This window comes from Schistocerca nitens, chromosome 1 (genome assembly GCF_023898315.1).
Source record: "Schistocerca nitens isolate TAMUIC-IGC-003100 chromosome 1, iqSchNite1.1, whole genome shotgun sequence".
Taxonomy (NCBI): Eukaryota; Metazoa; Arthropoda; class Insecta; order Orthoptera; family Acrididae; genus Schistocerca; species Schistocerca nitens.
Window position 1 is genome coordinate 294080861 of NC_064614.1, and position 22406 is coordinate 294103266.

Here is a 22406-nt window from a genome sequence, read left to right on the forward strand (position 1 = left end):
GTATTAAGTGGCCCCGACCGGCTTCCTAATTGGGCACTGTCCCCTAAATGTTGCTCTCAAGCAACATGTTCTTTCTGATTATCTTGTGGACGGCCTTAAGGAATATGGGCCACATATTGTCAGGACTGGTGTCTGTTAATACTGGCTGAACACGATTCAGCATGTTATTATTGTAATTGTTGGCAGAGAGGTGCGCAGAAGTCGTCGATTTGAGTGCGTGTAACGGCTAGCTGTGATTAAGTTGTGAAGTGTTCTAAATTCTTATATGGTTTACGTGATATAACTTTGAAAAGGTAAGTCTATCAGCAATTTATTTGTAGAAAAATATCTTCCATTGTAATACGAGGTGTTATTTGTGGTTTATAAGCAAATATGAAGGACAGAGGAAAGAAGAAGCATAGGCCCCCCTACACTTTGCTTTACAGCAACATTGCAATAAGAGTAATTGTTTGCAGCTAAAGCGAAGATGAACCCAGTGAGTTTTTATGAAAAAAGTAAGTGTAAAACCACTGTATTTCCTCCTCTGGACTCGCTTTCTGACTGCGACAGTTAAAGTTCGGAACTAGATATTCTAGCGGAAAATTCTGATGAAGATCCGAATTACCAGCTCAAAATCCACGAAATGAACAGTTGAAAATCGTTGCAGAAACTGAGTCTGAAGATGATGAAGTGACAACAGGCGAAGTAGTGCCATATCACCAATGTGACATAAGTAGCACACACGGATCCTTCACCTGCACCAAGAATAGAGCTCCCCCAGCAAGTCAGTTCAAATGGGTGAAGCAAGACCCTACGTGTGTCTGTTCAGATGTGTCTTATGAATTACGTGAATCGTGTAGTGAAACTCCTTCTCAATATTTCAGAAAACTATTTGACCTATATTCTGTGCGGCAGTAACGGTTATCACTGAAAACAAATGTAAATGAAATGGAGCAATTCGTTTCCCTACTAATTTACATGGTTATAATAAATTTCCATTCATATCCCGATTACTGGAGTCAGTCTATTAATACACACACTTCAAAAAAGTTTTCCATCATCTCGGTTCCGATAGCTCCGGAACCTGTACAGAAAATTGGAGTAGAGATTAACATAAACATCATTTCCGCCCTTTGTATAGCTTGTGAAAAGCACACACTGTATGTTGTACTACCATGCAGCGATACCTTCAGAGCTGGTGGTCCAAACTGCTGCACACAACGGTACCTCTAATACCCAGTAGCAAGTCCTCTTGCATTGATGCATGCCTGTACGCGTCGTGACATATTATCCACAAGTTCATCAAGGCACTGTTAGTTGAGATTTCCCCACACCTCAACGGCGATTCGGCGTAGATCCCTCAGAGTGGTTGGTGGGTCACGTCGTCCATAAACAGCCCTTTTCAAGCCATCCTCGGCACGTTCGATGGGGTTCATGTCTGGAGAACGTGCTGGCCACTCTAGTCGAGCGATGTCGTTATCCAGAAGGAAATCATTCACCATATGTTCACGATGCGGGCGCGACTTGTCGTCCATGAAGACTAATGCCTCGTCAATATGCTGCCGATATGGTTGCACTACCGGTCCGAGGATGGCATTCACGTATCGTACAGGCGTTATGGCGCCTTCCATGACCACCAGCGGCGTATGTCGGCCCCACACAATGCCACCCCAAAAAAACAGGGCACCTCCACATTGCTGCACTCGCTAGTCAGTGTGTCTAAGGCGTTCAGCCAGACCTGGTTTCTTCCAAACATGTCTCCGACGATTGTTTGGATGAAGGCATATATGACACTCAGCGGTGAATAGAACGTGATGCCAATCCTGAGCGGTCCATTCGGCATGTAGTTGGACCTATCTGTACCCGCTGCATGATGTTGTGGTTGCAAAGATGGACCTCGCCATTGACTTCGAGAGTGAAGTTACGCATCGTGCAGCCTATTGCGCACAGTTTGAGTCGTAACACGACGTCCTGTCGCTGCAACAAAAGCTTTATTCTACATGATGGCGTTGCGTCAGTGTTCCTCCGTGCCATAATCCGTAAGTAGCGGTCATCCATTGCAGTAGTAGCCCTTGGGCGGCCTGAGCGAAGCATGTCATCGACAGTTCCTCTCTCTGTATCTCCTCCATGTCCGGACAACATCGCTTTAGTTCACTCCGAGACGCCTGAATACATTATAACGCCTGTAGTGTACATCAACACCTAAATATAACACTAACACAAATAAATGCTACCCTCAGGAAGGAATTTTGTATTTCACCGTGTGTTTACGTAAAGGACAGAGGGTATCGAACATGAATTTCGTTACTGTGGCAATTAATATAAAGTTGAAAGACTTTGAAGATGAAGAACGTAGTAAACGCATACAAGTGAAATAACAAACAATCGCCAGCCAAATTAGGCATAATCAAATGGAATATTAATCTCATGGAATTGAAATATAATTTAGCAAAAGGGGGTTTCATTCTTCCTCTCTTTGTATGGTGCAATGAACACACACAAATTCCAGACGAACTGACCAGTGGTAAGCATTAGTGCATTAGTTATCATTTACATAAATTGCCAATCAAAAAAGACAAATAGTCCTATACATCTATTAATAATAATTATTATCTCAACCATTAACCGATTCAGTACTAAATGTTATCAAAGGTATCATGAGACCAAAATTGAGCATGAACAGAGTCTTGATTTAACTAACACCCAAACATCACATATACACTTAAATTACACTGTACATACACTTTTTATATTCACTCTACTGTGGAAATGTTTCATATTTAATTAGCAAAACTACTATTTAGATTAACTTTCTCATACTAGAAAAGATTAAAGTGGGGACCCATGAACAGTCATTTCCTTCATAAGCAAACTAAACAATTTCATAAACAATTTGCATCGCACCAGTGCTGATTTCCAACCCCACTTGAGATTATTTATCTTTCAATCCTTTACAGCAATTTACACTAACAATATTCTTGAATAACTTCAGAAATAAGTTCAAGGTAAAGTTAAGTTTGATGTAGGTTCAAAATTGTGAAGCAAGTGAATTTAAGAAACAACATTTATGTTTCTTTTTTGTTTTTTGTTTTTTTTGTAAGTTCCAAATTACGTGCCTCTCTCTTTACCTGTGAAGCAGGGAACTTTGATAATAACATTTAAACATTTTAGCACTGAACTTTAGCACCTTTAGTACAACAACAAACCATTATATTTTCAGAAATAGGATGCTCAGTTACCTGTACGTTAAAGACAAGACCCTGCATTGGTTTGTGATCATGACAGTTTTTAAGGTGCAAACACAGTTTTATGTCCCTGGATTTATTATTGAAAAACACTCACATCAATATACTGGTCCATACTGTGATACATATCTGAACTCCTGCAGTTTGTGGAGCAGTGATGCGATGATGGTGGCAAGCACGTGGCAGCTAAGTGGTCCCATGCTCTTGAAGTTGAATACTCTTTACAAATTCTTCTTGGTGATGTAGCCTATTTCCTTCATTTCAGAGCCATTTCATAATAAGAAGAGCACCACACGACAGCCAACATCACATCCAAGGCAATTTCAACATAAATTGGCTTCCAAATGCCTCAATTGGCACCCGTGTTGTTAACAGTACAACGTCTAGCCCCTGACTGCGTAATGCGCTCTCTCTCTTGCCGCCAAGATTGACTGCCAAATCCATCTTTTCCCACGTGCATAGTCCCTTCTGTAGCGGAGGGGGTTCCCTACGTCTTTTAAGCTACATTATACAACTTCCCTAAGTATAAACCAGTTTTCTATATACAATTTCTCTTTTATAAAAAGGCATATTTTATAAAGTTTCATTATTTAAACACACTATTAAGTTTTTTTTTAATTTTAGATATTCATCACAAACGTGCACTTCCCTCTGGCAATTCAAAGACATTAATCAGTAAAGACCAAACATTTCGTAGTTACATACATAAAATTACACAGTATAAAGTATTTATAATCGATCTTGGGGTTACATATGCCCCATGCTTCATTGAGGATTCCCAACAGGGATACATTAATGAAACGTCAATAACACCTATGCAGTGGCAAGTAGTCAAAAAAAAAATCAAACCAACACAAAATTTTGCACTAAGACACAATACACTGTAGCCACACCCCTTTCGAAAACAGACACACACACCAATATTCAGTTCCATATAAACATGTGATAAACCACTCTCAATTTGTGAAACAACAAGTTAATCAAAATTTTTGTATTTCCAAGAAAATTGCATAGCATTCAAATATATATAAATGGCACAATTATTTTTATACTGTACACTTTATATACTTCATAACATAGTTTCAAAAAATCAAGTAAAAAATTTTTCAATTCTGCTTTAATTAATACCAGTCCCTTCTTGAGTAATTAGGCTAATACATAAACACATTTACATTAAGCCTAACATTGTTTTCTCACTGCTCTTATTTTGAAACAGACAGTCCATTTTAGAAACAATAAGACAACACACACAATATTAAGATAATAATCAAATTATTTGACTGCCTGCAATAGCATGTAGCAGTCCATGTTTGCATACACAATAACTTACTTTAAGAACGTCCCTCAAACTTAACCTCAGAATTTACTGGGGGACTACAATCAGATGAATCTGCAGGGTGAGATAGGTGTGACTGGGCGCCTGTGCGTTCGACAGTCCAGGAGTGTCTGGGTAGCCCTGAAACACAGCTGTTGTATTGGAACGGTAAGTGTTCACAGGGTTACTTGGTAACCGGGGATATTGAAATACACATTCTGCTTCATGCTCGCGGTAACCTGAATGAATCATGCTGCAAAAACAACCGCAAAATATCACTGTAAGAAATGTAGCCAGAACTACACTCTCTACATGCTGCGGCTTAACGACCTCATTGGGCAATCGGTGTATTAGTCGCCTTGCATCGTTTGAAAAGAGCCAAAATCGCGCGACCATATTGCAAGCCCCCAGTCAGCTACTGCCCTGTTTCTGTGTTCTTTGGCCCACTGAAGACTTACACCTTTCTGTATCACTGTGAGAAATGACGTTTGGCGAGGTACTCGACTGGAAATGTCCATTTCAGTTGTACTCCATTAGCAGTTTTCGCTCGGAAACTGATTGAGATGAATCTGCATATACTGGCAGTAGCGATCCCTGTCTGATTTGCTAACGATTGCCTCTACGGTTCGTGTCACATGTCGACCACTATTGTAACGCCACGTTCAATGACAACAAATTCCTTATAGAAGCTCGTCGATACACGAAAAACTCCAGTAATTTCATTGACAGAGTGGTCATAGGCAAAACACTATATGATAGCTCTTTTGTGGCTTTGTAACACATCTCCACGTCGTTGCACCCTACTACACTGATTCCATACAAACCAGTCGCCCACACACATCTTTTCACTCAAGTGCCTTATGTCAGAGTTGGAGGAACCTCTGACCACCGGGCAGCAGTTTTCACCATTTACAGGACTTCAGTGTTCTCCGTTAACGCGTTGAGGTGTATTTTTTCTGGTGAGCTTGCACTGTTTCTGTCGTGTTAGCCTTTTCTTTCTTTCATTGTAGAGACCCTATGAAGTTCGGTAACTTTTGATACGAAAATTAGTGAGGGAACATTAATAGCATTCAAATGGAACTATTTCAGCTATAAATAAAAGCCGGCCGTTGTGGCCGAGCAGTTCTAGGCGCTTCAGTCCGGAACCGCGCGACTGCTACGGTTGCAGGTTCGAATTTTGCCTCGGGCATGGATGTGTGTGATCTTCTTCGGTTAGTTAGGTTTAAGTAGTTCTAAGTTCTAGGGCACTGATGACCTCAGATGTTATGTCCCATAGTGCTCAGAGCAGTTTGAACCATTTATAAATAAAAAATGTTTTTTGTTGGTGTAAGTGGTTTTACAGGTCACATGTTTAGTATATAAATATCGATATTTTAATAAATGTACTTGGTCCATTCAGTTTCTTAGGAGAGACAACAAATGTTGAAGTTGCATTACCTGGAGCCAGTATTGTATCTAGTCTGCATTTGAGATTAACAATTTTGGGTTGGCACAGTGGCTAACCTGAATTGTATTTTACTTCCTTCTTGAGACCGCGGAAGAGCAGTACGAATCTGTGTAACTTCTTCCCATGTCATGTTTGGAGACGATCTTGGAATGCATGGTTAACCGGCGCCTTGTCTGGATCATAGAATGCAGATAGCTCCAGAGTCGCTTAGTGTGTGGATTCAAGAGGGAAACATCCTATGGCAGGAGTGGAAGAAGACCATTGTAGTGGAGGTGCTCCAGCATGCGACATCTGCCCGCCTTGTATATAAAGTTGTTGACGTGGAATAGAATCATTTAATGACCTATTATTTTGTGATAAACTGCACTATTCGGTGTCGCCACAGTTTAAGTGGAATAAACATAGATAACATAATGAGCTTCTCGAAAGCTGTTCTCTATCAAGTTTCTGACGGTTGAGAGCACTCAAGCGCCGTCAATCGATAGACCGCAAGCTAAGCGGTTTCGAAAGTTGTAGGTCGGCCGTTGCCACATAATTAGCTTCTTCACTTAGTCGTGTACAACATTTACCTTACTAACAACTGAAGTGGCAATTAGCTGATAACTAATGAAGTGTCTAGCAGATACCAATGTGCTCTCCTTAAAATATAACAATGACCATTAAATTTTCAGCGACTAAAGGATAGCAAATAACGAAATTTTACTTATTGTGCATATGCAGTAGAGCGGAAAACGACAATTGTTAAATTGGTTATTTAGAGATGTACAGAATGCGAAATTTAATATACGAAGGTGCCACCTCTGCCAACAACAACAGCTTTGAGCGCCTCGTCATCCAGTAGAACAGAGACTTAATGTCATATACTGATACGACATTCCATGCTGCCTCAACTCTGTGCCACCACTCATCAATCATCATGGCTGACTAGTGGCGGCGTTACAGTCTGTCGGCATCACGTGACATGCTGCATTCAATATGTGCGAGAACTAGGGAAAGTAATGGTGGTAGCAGTAGTTGAATACGCTCTTCGTTGATGGAGGTCTGGAAAGCAAAACCAACATGAGGCATTTTGTCCAAAGATAACGTCACATATACCAACAGAATAGGGCACAGCCTCAGGAATAGCACGCCTGAAATATAGTGGCTCCCTTCCGAATAACTGGTTTAGCGAACAAGAGGTAACTGTGATTTCAGTGACATCCCACACTGGCATTCGAGATGCTGGATCCCCATGACAACGACCCATGGAATCACAAAACTTTCTCCCTCCTCGGGCTCTTCACAAACGAATACGTCCATTATGACACTGTATGCAGCACCAGGAGTCTTCTGAAAAGACCACATGGTTTCACTCCTGTGTTTCGTCGGACGTACCACTATCGTGGCCTTCCCTCGACAACAATTGAAAACCATGGTGACATTCTGTGATGCTTCGGACGTCATCGCACTACCTGTGAGGATAGTTACTTAATTCTAAATAAGACCGTTTCCTGACTGCAAGTACGAGACGTCACTGTGCGATCTGGCCAAGCATGGTCGACAATACTTTTGCCCACTCTGGCACTAGTTACATGTGGTCCATGAGATCATACATGGTGTTGAGTATGACAGTCGTGGTGTCCCAACCAACACAAGGAGCCATATCGCAGAACGATAAACTGTAGTCTTGACAGTCCACAATCCTTCCACTGCCGATTGCCGACTCGTGCTGGTAGAAGTATCTCATTATTACAAGAAGCAGAGCAGAGTATTATCGCAAAAGAACAACATTCAAAAGTGATTTCTGAATGTGTTATCTGTCATGAAAGTTTTTCTTACATGCAAGATGTTGGTGGCGTTACTTCTACCTACTCAGTGCAGTTGCGTTTCATTGTATGCATGTCAGGGCATGTCTTACAGTTTGTTATGGCCCAATATAGGATTCGACATGCTAATATTGCTGTGCAGGTAAATCGTGGACGGCAAGTTTATTGATGAAAACATAAAATGCTCTCACTCCCTCTCTGGAGCTTAATGACCGCAACATAAGACGCAAAATGCTTGAAAGAAATTGATACACCCTTTTAGAGATCTCCAATTCACTAAACATTTGTTGTTACAATAGTGCATATGGAGTACACGAAATGATTACATTTACAAGTAGTATGTCTCTGTCAATTCTGAACCAAAGAGCATTTCCAAGTCAAATTTCCATGATGGCGACCGAGAAACCAATATCACAATGTCCCCCAACCAAAAAAATCTCATTCCTCTATATCTAAAAATTAAATTCTTCATTATCTTATTTTAAAATTTTTAAATCTAATAAATTTTATTCTCCATAAGTAAGAAACAAAAAAATTGCCCATATTGAAAAAAAACCAAGGTCTCATTTTGTCATATAAAAACTTTCAAATCTAATAAATTCTATTCTTTGTAAATAAGAACCAAAAAGTCTCATTTGCGTATTCCAAAAAAGTCTCATTTTCTCAATTTAAAAATTTCTAATCTAATAATTTTTTATTTATAAATAAGAAAGATGGAACATAAAATCTCAAAAGTTACATTTAAAAAAATTTTTAAATAAAAAAAGATAAATTTCTTTCTATAAATACAATGGAAAAAACGATGAACAAAGCTGAGCTGTTTGAGAGTTTGGAAAATTGTTGCAAAGGCAACTTCGGATTGAATTATAAAGAATTATTTAATTATTGTAAGGAAAATATTTGCTCAGCTGTAACTAGAGAAGTTCTGTTTGAATTAACTGATTGTTTTAGTAGGAAAGAAATGAATAAAGAAATAAAGAAGACAGAATTAACAAACAGAACTTTAAAAGAACTTCAATCATTTGCTAAAGCAGAGAAGTTGAAGAATCATTCTAAACTTAGAACAAGTCAGTAAACTGATCTTATTGTAAATCATGTTGATAATATTAATAAGAATGATAATGATAATGAATTGAGTAAAATAGCTGTTAAAGCACTCCATCAAATGTGTAAAATGAAAAACTAAAAACTTATTTTAATTTCAGAAAAATGCAGTCAACTGACCTTATCAAAAATTTTAATGTGTCATTAATAATGATAACAACTAAAGTAAAAAAAATGTAAAATCATTTTCTCAAATCTGTAAAACGAAAAATTTAAAAAACTTGTTCTAATTTTAAGAAACAAGAATTATTCGAACTTATCAAAAGATCAGAGAAAAATATTATTAATAATGATAATGAGAATTATTTTCAACAGATTCTAGTAGGTAAATATCAAGAAATTAAGTTAGAAGGTTATCAGAAATGTTCACCTGGTGCAATTTTCTAGATGGGGAAGATTTTTTCAAAATGCCTAAACGAATTTGTACAAAAGATTCTGCTTTCATCTAATGCAATTTATAATATTGATAATATTGTGGAACAACTAGAATTTTTTTATCAATTTAAAAATGAAATAATCACCAAATTACAGAATACTTAAATTTAAAGAAGAGCAATTTAAGTTTAAATTATATTTTATTCTAAATTTAAAGACCAGATGAAATACAGTTATTGAATTTTTAAACTAATCAAGTTTGTTAAGAACAACAGATGCTGGAGATGGTTATCAACAAAGAATTTATTAACTGGAGTAGAAGAAATGCAAAGGAATAAATCTGGGTGGTCTGTAATTTATTTAGATAATTTAGAATATCGATTTACAGAAAGTAATTAAACATACATACGTGTAGTTCACAAAACAAAACAAAGATCAAAACGGTTATTTTTCAATATCATCAACTTGGCACCCAGTAAATGATCATGTAGAAAGAGTTATTAATTACAAAATTCCGTATTGGCATTATATGAAATTTCTGAAAAAGGACAAAATTTACTTTCCAGTTCAGTTAACAGAAATTGCATAATTTGAAAAGAAATCAAATATTTCAATTAACTTTTATGTATAAGAAAATGAAGAAAACAATTATTGTATATCCCCTTTAATATACACAAAACAGACTAGAAAAATATGATAATTTTCTTTTAATTTGAAATGATAATAATTCACATTATTCTTGGATAAAAAGACATTTAGATTAATTAGCACAAAAATTGACATCAAATTTATCGATGTTTAAGACATTTTCATTCACAAGAAAAGTTAGACATTCATGAAATCGATTGTAAAGAAAGTGAAGAAGAAAAAATTATGTCTTTTAAAGGTAAAAAAATTGAATTTAAAAATTATAATCTTTCATTATGAATCCCTTTTGCAATTTATACAAATTTCGAATGTTTATCAAAAGTTAATCAACCTTGTGAACCATATCCTTAAAATCTAAAATTTACAAATATCAAAATCAATTACCGATTTCATTCAGTTATAATGCTAAATATTATGATGATCATTATAAAAATACAGCTACATACACAGGTAAAGATGCAGCAAAAAGTTTCTTAAATGTTAAAAGAAGAATCAAGGGAAATTGCTAGAATATATAAATGAAATGTTCCAAATAAATTGACGAAATGATATGAACTAAATTATAAAAATTTTGAAACTACTCATATTTGTGAAAAAGAATTTCAATCGGGAAAAAGAGAGTAAGAGACCATTGTCATTTAACAGTAAAATAATGGGGAGCAGCACATTAAGACTGTAATTGTAATTACCAAACTCCTAAATTTAATGGAGTTGATATTCATAAAGTAACAGATTACTACGAGGGCCGTTCAGAAAGTAACCTCCGGTTGATTTAAAAAAATACACCAAGTTAAATAAAAATATTTTAATATATACATCTTACAACTACATCTTTGCACTATTTTTCTACATAGTCTTCATAGCGATTGAGGCACTTATTGTATCTCTTCACAAGCTTTGAAATTCCTTCTGCATAAAAATCACCCACTTGTGCCTGGAGCCAGCCTGTGACTGCATCTTTGGGCTCTTCGTCGTCATCAAACCGCTGTGACCCGAGCCATTTCTTCAAATGCATGAAGAGGTGATAATCACTTGGCGCCAGGTCTGGGCTGTAAGGTGGATGGTTGATAACGTCCCACTTGAAGGGCTCAAGAATGGCCGTTGTTCTGCGAGCAGAGTGAGGACGGGCGTTATCGTGCAAAAAAACGATACCGGAAGTCAGCATACCACGGCGTTTGTTCTGTATAGCCTGTTGTAACTTTTTTATTGTTTCACAGTACACGTCTTGATTAATGGTCGTACCACGTTCCATGATTTCAACCAACAACACCCCTTTGGCATCCCAAAACACCGTTGCCATCAGTTTTCTGGCAGAAAAATCTTGCGAGGCTTTTCTTGGTTTGGTAGGCGAATTTGAATGTGCCCACATCTTTGATTGTTCTGTTGTCTCAGGGTTCACGTACTTAATCCAGGTTTCGTCACCGGTCACGATTCTGTTTAACAATGGTTCTCCTTCGTCCTCATAACGTGACAGAAAGTCTAATGCAGAGGCCATTCTTTGAGTTTTGTGGTGGTCGGTAAGAATTTTGGGCACCCATCGTGCACAGAACTTACGGTAACCCAATCTTGCTGTCACTATCTCGTACAAGAGAGTCTTAGAAATCTGTGGAAAACCAGTAGACAACTCCGACATTGAGAAACGTCGATTTTCACGAACTTTTGCATCAACTGTCTGAACGAGTTCGTCAGTCACCAATGATGGTCTACAACTCCTCTCTTCATCATGAACGTTTTCTCGTCCACTTATAAATAAACGTACCCATTCACGGACAACTACTTCACTCATAACTCTTGGTCCGTACACGGCACAAAGCTCACGATGAATAGCTGCTGCAGAATATCCTTTGGCTGTAAAAAACCTTATGACAGCACGCACTTCACATTTGGCGGGGTTTTCTATTGCAGCACACATTTCAAACTGCCACAAAAACTAAACTAGCGCAGGTACGACGTTCACTCGACCACGGCTTGATGCCGACTGACCTGTTGAGTGCGTGAACGCACAGATGGCGTCGCTACTCCCCCCACAACCCGCACTGTGACCAATCGGAGGTTACTTTCTGAACCGCCCTCGTATATTCATTTGTTCATTGAAGAATTAGAATTTGATAATAAAGAGACTGATTCAATTCGAAATAAAGAACAGAAATATATTTCTTTTACTAAACATGTTGAAGATGGATTAAATTTAAGATTTTTGGATACATTTAAATTTATGGCTTCATTATTGATAAATTGTCTTCTAATCTTACAAAGGAAAAAATTTAGAGAAATGAAAATATTTTGAAGTTGCAGAATTAGATGTAATAATTAAAAGAGTAGTTTATCCTTATGAGTATATGGATTCTGGATAAAAATTCCAAGAAACTAAATTATCTAAACATGAATGCTATTTATCACAACTCAATTAAAATGATATTTCTATTGAAGATTATCTGCAAGCAAAAGTAATTTGGAAAAAATTCAGTATTAAAAATTTATATGAATATAAAATATTGTATAATAAAACTGACATTTTAATTTTAGTAGATATTTTCGAAAATATTAAAGATACACGTATTAAATCTTATAAACTCAATCCCTCATTCTATATTACTGCACGAGAATTAGCTTGGGAATCTATGTTATACATGGGACAATTTGAATTAGATTTAATTCATAATTATGATATGATTTTTATTCTTGTTAAAGGAATTCAAGGTGAATTTCTCAAAGTATTCAAATATATGCAAAAGCAAATAATAAATACATGAAAAATTTGGATAAAAAAAACAATCAAATTATCTAGAATAACTAGAGTGAATAATTTATATGACTATCCTATGACTCAGGATTTTCGACTTAGAAATTTTAAGTGGATGGATCTCAACTATTTTAATGCTGAAAAAATACTTAGAATTCAGGTGGTTATAAATTTGGTTATATTTCCGAAATTGATTGAAAATCTCGAAAAAAAAATTAAATGCTTTACATAAAGCTTTACCTTTATCACTTGAAGGAGGAAATGAATCATCAAAAACATTATATAATAAAGGAAAATGAGTTTTAATTTATACAAATCTAAACAATACCTAAGGCTGGTAACGATTTTGAAAAAGGTTTTGACACTTTAATGAATGATTCAGTATTTAGAAAACTACAGAAAATATAATAAATAGACAAAATATTGAAATCATAACAGATCCAGGAAAATATGCTCATTTCATTTCAAAACAAAATTATGAACATACTACAGTATTTTCAGAAAACGTAGTAGCAGCTCATACGAAGAAAATTAAAACAATGATCCATAAACCAATTTGTATTGGAATGAGTATTCTATACATTTCGAAAATAAAAAAATATATCATTTTCACTTCAATGTTATGAAACAAAAATAGGGTGAAAATATTGATTTACGTTATATGGGTACTGATTCTTTCATTTATGATATAAGAACTGAAGATTTCTATGAAGAGATGATATCAGTGATAAATGACTTCGACACATGTGACTATCCAAAAGATAATATTTATGAACGTATAGTAGTCAATGAGAAAATTTTTGGAAAAGTGAAAGTTGAAAAACATGGAAAAATTATGTTGAAGCATGTTAGTTTATGAACTGAAATGTATCCTTATAAAGTGGAAGATAAAGAATAAAACAGAAGATAAAAATGATTTCTTAAAGACTTAAACAGTTGTTCAGAAAACAATAATTATTTTTAAAAGAATTAAACAGTTGCACATCAGATTACATAAAAAATAAAAAAGTAATTAGCTTTTAATCTTTAACTACTGAGGTGTGCTCTCGCAGACCATACGAAAGTTTTCGAACTCGCTCTCCAAGGTCAGTTGTGCTGGAATGCTTCTGTACTCCACCTACCCTCCTTAAATTGCCAAGCCTACGATGTTTTGTTGTTGGTTCCATTATCGCCTTCAGTGTTTCTTGTTGACATGTGTTATTGATTGGTGTTGGAGGCTCCTATACCGCACCTCGTGAACTACGTACCTGTTTTCTTCATTATGGTACTGTATAGCTCAAAATGTGTAGAAAACAATGTGTCATTTTTAACATTCCTTAGTTTGATGAAATTGTTAGTTAGTCTGTAGAGGAAGTTGTCAGTGACATCTATCAAGAAATCCATGGTGTGGTCACAGTTCTGCTAAAAAACAAGAGTATCATACAGAGGAAGAACTTCAGGAAAGTTGTGATGGGGATATCTGTTTGCAAATTTTTTGGTGATCTAGTGTTGAATATTATTTCGACAGAATCAACTTGAATCCTTCCCATTGAATAAATAAGATAAATAATGGTGGAACTTATTGCATTTAGACAATAAGCTTCCTGTCTAGAATGTAATAATTTAACTTACTTTCCATCTAATGAAAGAAAGTAAGAGATTTGAACTTTTTGTGCCTTGCAGCTGTCCTCTCTGGACTTGCTTTTGACAACTTGTCTGTAGCATACACAACGTTGTACGTGTTCTGCCTTTATTGGTAACAATATTAATGTGACTGATCAAAAGAAGATTATATCGACGATCACACATAAGCTTACGCCTTAGCCCTTAGCACTGGTTGTCTATGCAGTGAACCTGAAAACATACACATATATTTTCCTTAATTTTTATTTTACTGGGACACCTCTGGATAATATCATCTGATTGCATGTCTGAATATACTCACTCTGATCTATTGTTGATAATTATTTAGGTTGGCATTCATTTACTATGACTGCAAATATGTAAGCTAAAACTGTACTTATTATTCATTTGCTTTTGTGATTGAAGTTACTGGTTCCAAAGGTCAATATCATTATTAAATAAAAAAATTGAGGAAACTCAACAGAAGTTAAATCTTGTGGTTACATGGTTCAATGAAATATAATCCGAAATTGACTGAGATAAACTGATATATTCTGAAAATGATTGAATATAAATTTTTAACTCTTTATGATCATTCAATTTATAAAACCTTAGTTTGGGGATCATTTACATAAAGCAGACTAAAAATATAAAAATGAATTTACAATATGCAGTTAGCACTTAAATACCTCTGATGACTTCATGATGTCGATTTTTAATAATTCATAAATAATTACCAATTATAGTATTCTCCAAGTAATATAAAGCCGGTGGCGAACAGGTGCACCACTCTGTCTCTACACAAAACTTCACTGCACAAAGGCTGACTCACGAGTGTTCTATCAAAAATGGTGCAAGCTTCTCGCTGCACTCCCTGTGTATCAATGTGCGGGCTCTCCTGCCAACAACGAGCTTGGTGCAGAAATTTCACTGTCACCATCGATACGAAAAGAAGTTAAATAAATTTTATAAAACATTTTTCTTACACACTATAATTATTATTTACATATTTCTTAGCTTATAAATATTTTTCATCAGTTTATTACTTTGATTTTGGGCCTGGTTGATTTTCTATTGACATATTTCAAACTACATTCTTACCTGTTTTATCTTTAACTGTAATTTCCCAGCATATCAGTAGCAGTTATTAAATATTTATATCCTTAATTTTTTAAAATTCTTTTTAGCTTTCCAGAATCCACTTCAACTAAATCAGCTTGCCATAAATAATCTGTTCCAAAAGAAATTACACTTTGTCATTCAAAATTCTTTATAATTGGTTTGTGTAATTTATTAATAATTTCTTTACGAATATTTTGACCTTCATATAAAAAAGTTTTTAATGACTTAACTTTATTTAGTTTTAGAACTTGAACAACGACCTTCAGTTCTATGTTTTCCCTTTTTAGTTGCTAATGTATGAGGATGAAGTGTTTCAGTAAACTGTTTGCACTTCAAACCCAAAATGTGATTCTTGTTCATCACTTATATAGAATAATATATATTTAAATTATTTCACCAGATACAATTATCTTTACATCAGCTGGAACAGTTTTAACAGAATCTTTTAATCTTACAGTTAGGAAGTATGATTTCTGAACTATTTTTATTGATTGAGTTTCAGGAGATTTTTTGTTAATTTTGTCAACAACACTCATCCAAACATCAAGATAATTAAATGTAAAACTCACTTTGAACAACAAAAAGAACTTTCTTAAATACCAAATCATGTTTCTTGAAACTGTCCATTTTTTGTTCACCTCTAGTCACAAAACTACATTCAATAATTTTTTTATCGTATACCTTTTCTTTAAGATTACTTAAATCTGTTTCAGTGACATAATTATTCAGTGTATTAAAAGACATTTATATTCAGGTTTTGTAACAATATTTGATAATTTGATCTGTAAAATGTATTTGTTAACTACATATATTGTATCTATTGGATCATTTACATTTGTAATTCTTCTACCTTTACAGATAACATTTAGTTTCTTTAGAAATGGCGTTTAATTCTTTCTGAAGATGTTTAATTTCATTATTAACTTTTGCGTCTATTGATGATTGAAAATCTTTGAGTTTTGATCCTAGTGACACTAATGATTTTATTTTTCATTAATTTTTGGACCTATTGATGATTGAAAATCTTTAACTTTTTACTGAAAATCTACAAATTTTGTAATTAATTGATTTTTAATTTTAGATCTAATGATTGAAAATCTTTTATTTTTCTAAATCATTATTGAATTTATTTCCAAAAATGTCTGTTTATTATATTTAAAATATTATTAAACTAATTATTCATGCTAAATAGTTTTAAAACGAACACAAATATCCACAAAGTACTTCATCGAAATTTTGTATTTTTTCAGTATTGTAGAAAAAATCATCTTTTCCCAAATAGTCAATTAATTGTTTTGGAATGTTTCCTACATATGAACATACATCATGTTGCTTCTAGATATCTGAAGATCGCTAAGTCCGAAAAGTGCCATATTTCGAACAATAAAGTCATTCTCTTTTTGAAGGATGGCTTTTTGATTAGCAACCAATCCAGCCTTCATGGGCACTACTGTCCATTTTCAATGTGGTCGCTTGGCTCCTACGTGAGATAATATTGCAACTGTGTTACTTTACTGACATGATACAACTGCAAAGACGACTTCGATTTTGATCTGATGACGACATATGCCACCTGCGGTACAGTAGATCTACTGATCTTGGTTTCAACGTCTGCTGCCGACTAATAGCGTATTGACATGGGTATCAAAGCGCCATCTGTGTCTCGCTTTTAATAGGAAATGCTCACAGTCAGAACACTCAGGGTGGTTCAAACGTGTGAAACAAGCAGGTAACCGTGCCACCGAGATGCACTCGTGGTTTCTACAGCCAACAGAGTGTATTGGAAGGGGTCAGGTAGTGGCCTTGAGGATGGCGGAATGGTCCTTTGGAAGAACTGCCACAATATGGACAAGCTGTGTTCGCTGTGCAACAACGCCAGTATTAGTGGTCACGTGAACATTCTCACACCCATAGGCGTGGTTCTGGGCGTCCACGCAGGACAGACGTCCACAAGGATCGTCGTATTTTCAGGGCAACAGCTGCAGATAGTACTGCTACCACAGCCTAGGTAAGAGAGTTTGTGAGACGAGATGTGTCAATACCAACTGTTGCGAAGCGTTTGTTATCAGTGGGACTACAGCCACGCGCACATCTAGCTCATCTACCGCTCACGCCACAGCTTGGGATCGACTGGTGCCGTCAGAGGATCGCTTGGGAGATGGAATGGCAGTCTTCAGTGATGGAGGCAGTTTCTGCCTGTTCACAAGTGATGATCATCTGCGCATATGACATAGACCTGGTGGGCAGCGTCTCGTAGAGCACATTCGTCCAAGTCACAACGGTCCCACCCCAAACCTCATTGTCTGGGGTGCTATGAATTACAGCTATCGTTCTCCTTTGGTGTTTCTGGTAGGGGCACTAACAAGTGCTCCATACGCATGGATAAGTTGCAACCTATTTGTGGGCACGTGACACTCAGAGGTGAAATAGTGCTCCAAATATAATCGTAGTGGTCGTGAATGCGCGCGCTGCTGTCGACGAACCTGACATCTCTCGTAGTGACTGCTGAAGATTCTGTGAACAACAAAGCAGCCTGTTTGGTTGCTGTCCGGGATATTTAATAGCCAGTGAGACGAGGACTAGTTGATGACAGGATTGCCGGCGAGTACGCTGGCTGCCAGGGATGATGTATAAAGCCTGGCCATACTTGGGATGTAGGTGTGAGACTGGTTGAAGTCTAGCAGGCCTGAAGCCGCATACATACCATATTTCATGTCAGTTACTTGTTTAGTTAATTAGTTCTGTAGATCATATGGACAATTCTTTTATCAAAATCAGTTTACAGGAACGTTTCAGTTTACAGGACATGTAATATGATTAATGTAAACATAATGAATACAATATCTTTCCTACTTATGTAACTACATTTAACAACTAGTGTCATTTATATTTTTTTAATACTGGCTATCAGTTTTTACGTAGAAAAGGCAGGAAGGGGCGGAAGATTTCAGTTAGATTACATCAGCGTCAGACAAAGATTTCGAAATTATACACTGGATTGTAAAGCGTACCCAGGAGCAGATATTGATTCAGATCACAATTTTGTAGTGATGAAGAGTAGACTGAAGTTTAAGAGACTACTCAGGAGGAATCAGTGCTCTGGGAAGTGGAATAGGGAAGTACTAAGAAATGAAGAGATGGGCTTGAAGTTCTCTGAGGTTGTAGATTCTGCGATAAGGAGTAGCACAGTAGACAGCTCAGTTGATGAGGAATGGGCATCTCTAGAAAGGGCAGTTACAGAAGCTGGAAATAAAACAGTCAGTACGAAGAAGGTAACTCCCAAGGAATGATGGTTAACAGAAGGAATGCATCAGTTGATCGATGAAAGAGGGAAGTACAGAAATTAAATGTTTATTTGACACCACAATAGTGAAGCCATAGTCACAGTACATAAAAATCTTTAAAAAGGGGGCTGCATTACCGGTTTCAACGAACTACGTTGTCATTTTCAAATGTAAAACTTCAGTTCGAGAATATATAATGAGAATTGTGACCATACATCTGACAACAATTACGAAAAATAATGCGACCAGGCAATCGAGGCAATGGTGGTACAACCACGTCACTACGAGTTATGCCCATGCTTGTCCAAACGTTCATTGCTAATGCAAAATAGATAAAAACTTCACCATGGTAAAAAATTGCTCAGGGTTCTTGCAATGTGTCCTAATGTGACAGAACGATCGTATGGCTGACATAAATTCACGAGTCATAAGTGTATCAAGCACAGCAAGCTTCCATATGGAACGCAGCGCATAATTTTACTATATTCTGAAAAAGAATCTCAAAACACACTGTACTCTCATGTAGGACTGACACATTACTCATGAAAATGACGATTAAGTTCGCTGAAACCGGTAATGTAACCCCCTTTTTTACAGAAAAAATTCATGTACTGTGACTACGACTGCACTATTGTAGTATCAAATAACATTTAACTTATATTGTAGTCACTCTCATTTACGACAGTTATGTCGTAATATATAGTAAAAAATGTTCAAGGACATTCAGTAAAATGGACATACTGGTCACTTAGAACTAAAATAAATAGGAAGTGCAGAGAAGCTAAGGCGAAACGGCTGCATGAGAAATGTGAAGATATCGAAAATGGACGGACTGACACAGCATGTACAAAAGGCAAAGCAATCTACGCTGAAACCAGAACCAAGGGCGGTAACAATAAGAGTACAACAGGAATTCCACTGTGAAATGCAGAAGAGGCAGCGAATGGACGGAAAGAATACATTGAAGGCCTGTATGAGGGGAGGACCGGTCTTTTGATATAAAAAGAAACAAGAGTCGATATAGAAGACAGTGGATCCAGAATGCGAATTTCTAAAATCGTTTGGGGAAGTGGCAGCAAAACGAGTATTCATGTTGGTGTGTAGATTCTATGAGTATGACGATACACCATCTGACTTTAGGAGACACTACATACATACAATTCCGAATAATGCAAGAGCGATAAGTGCGAAGATTATCGAACACTTAGCTTAACAGCTTAAGCATCCAAGTTTCGGCCGAGAATGTATAGAGAAGAATGTAAAAGAGAATTGAGAATGTGTTCGATGGAAGTCATCCTGGCAACTCTGACATTGGGGTTGATAATGGATTCAAGACTAAAGAAAAATAAACACACGTTCATAGAATTTGTAGTCCTGTAAAAAGCGTTCGTCAATGTAAAATGGCGTTAGATGTTCGAAATTCTGAAAAAACTATTTAAGCTACAGGGAAAGACAGGTGATGGACAATATGTACAAGTGCCAAGAGAGAATAATAAGAGTGGAAGACCAAATGCGAAGTTCTCAGGTTAAAAATTACGTAAGTCAGGGATATACAGTCTTTACATCGAATACTGTCTTTACATCGCAGAAGCAATTACGGAAAGAAAAGAAATCTTCAAGAGTGGAATTAAAATCGAAGGTGAAGGAATATCAATTTTAAGATGAGCTAATGACGTTATCTTCTATGAAAGTGAAGAAGAATTTCAGGTCCTGCTGAATGGAATGAACAGAATAATGAGTACAGAATAGGACTGAAAGTAAATCTAAGAAAGACATAAGTAATCAGACGTAACAGTAATGAGAACAGTGATAAACTTAACATCAGTTTTGGCGACTATGAAGTAGACGAAATTAAGGAATTCTGATACCTAGGCAGCAAAATAACCCATGACAAATGGAGCAAGGAGGACATAAAAAGCAGACTGTCATTGGGAAAAAGGTCATTCCTGTCCAAGAGGAGTCTACCCCTATCAAACATAGACCATAATCTGAGGAAGAAATTTCTGAGAATGTACGTTTGTAGCAAAGTGTTGTATGGTAGTGAAATATGGACTATGGGAAAACAGATTAAGAAGAGACTCGAAGCATTTGTGATGTGGTGTTAAAGAAGATTGTGGAAAACTAGGAGGACTGCTAAGGTAAAGAATGAGGAGGTTTTCTCAGAATCGATGAGGAAACGAATACATGGAAAACACTGAAATCAAGAAGGGACAGGATGGTAGGACATCAGTTAAGACATCGAGGAATTACTCCCAGGTCACTAGAAAAAAAGTGAAGAGCAAAAGTAGCTTAACTTGAGTAGCTTAACTTGAGTAGCTTAACTTAACTGTATGAGTATCTCTTTAATATGCTTCTACCACTTCAAGTTTTTATAGTATGTACACCAAAAAATTTGGATTATTATTACCTAGTTACTGATTCCTGCTCATGTGCAACATCAGTTGTTGCTATGACTATTTATTGTACAGAACTGAATGTAGTGTGTTATTTTTTGTTTTAATTTAGGGAAAGTCCATTTTCAGAGAATCACTTAATTCTTCGGAAAATATCATTTACTAACTCTTTCGTGGCTTTTTCTCCAATAGAACTTATTATAACACTGTTCTCGTCTGCAAAAATTACAATTTTCTTCTTGAATGTCAAGTGGAAGGTCATTGACATATGTAAGAAGTAGAAGTGGACCCAGAATTGAACACAGTGAGACTCCCTTTATGGTTTTACCCCTCTCACTAAGATTTTTTGCCTTTCCAATATTCTCTGAATTATTCAGAACAATCTTTTGTATTCTGTTAGTCAAGTATGATTCAATCCAGCTGTGTGAATGCCATCAGTTCCATAAAACGTGGGTTTCTCTAAGAGAGTATCATGATCTACACAATCTAAGGCCTTTGATAGATCACAAAATATACCAGTAGGTGACTTATTATTGTTGAAAGCTTGTACTGTTTGATGAGTGAATGTATAAATAGCATCTACATCTACATCCATACTCCGCAAGCCACCTAACGGTGTGTGGCGGAAGGTACTTTGAGTACCTCTATCGGTTCTCCCTTTATTCCAGTTTCTTACTGTTCATGGAAAGAAAGGTTGTCGGTATGCCTTTGTGTGGGCTATAATCTCTCTGATTTTGTCCTCAGTTGAGCAAACTTGAAACCAAACTCCGATGCACTAAGTAAATTGTTTCAAGTAAGTGTGCAACTACTCTTGAGTACATTAATTTTTCGAATATTTTGGAGAAAGATGTCAGTAAGGAAACTGGACAATAACTGCTTAAGTATGTCTTGTCATCTTTTTTATGAAGTGGATTAATCATCATATATTTTAACCTGACTGGAAAAACTCCATGTCTTAGTGATGTATTGCGTTTGTCACAATGGTCATTATTCATTAAGATGGAAAACTTTTTAGAATTATGTTTCAAATTCCATATTACCACAAGAGTTTTTGTTTCCCAGAATTTTTATAAGTGTATTAATTTCAGAGATGAATGTTGGTTCTTCTTCTAGCTGCTTAAAATTTTGTGTAATGAGAGTTACTATGGAATAAGCAGAACTTGACATTAACATCTCTTTTTATACACATGCTTTATTCCTTACAGCTTAGCTACATGGGATAGCCGTGCTGTCTGAGGCGCCCCGCCGCAGTTCGCGCGGCTCCCCCTGTTGGAGGTTCGAGTCCTCCCTCGGCCTCAGCCGTGGGTGCGTGCGTGTGCTGTCCTGAGCGTGAGTCAGTTTAAG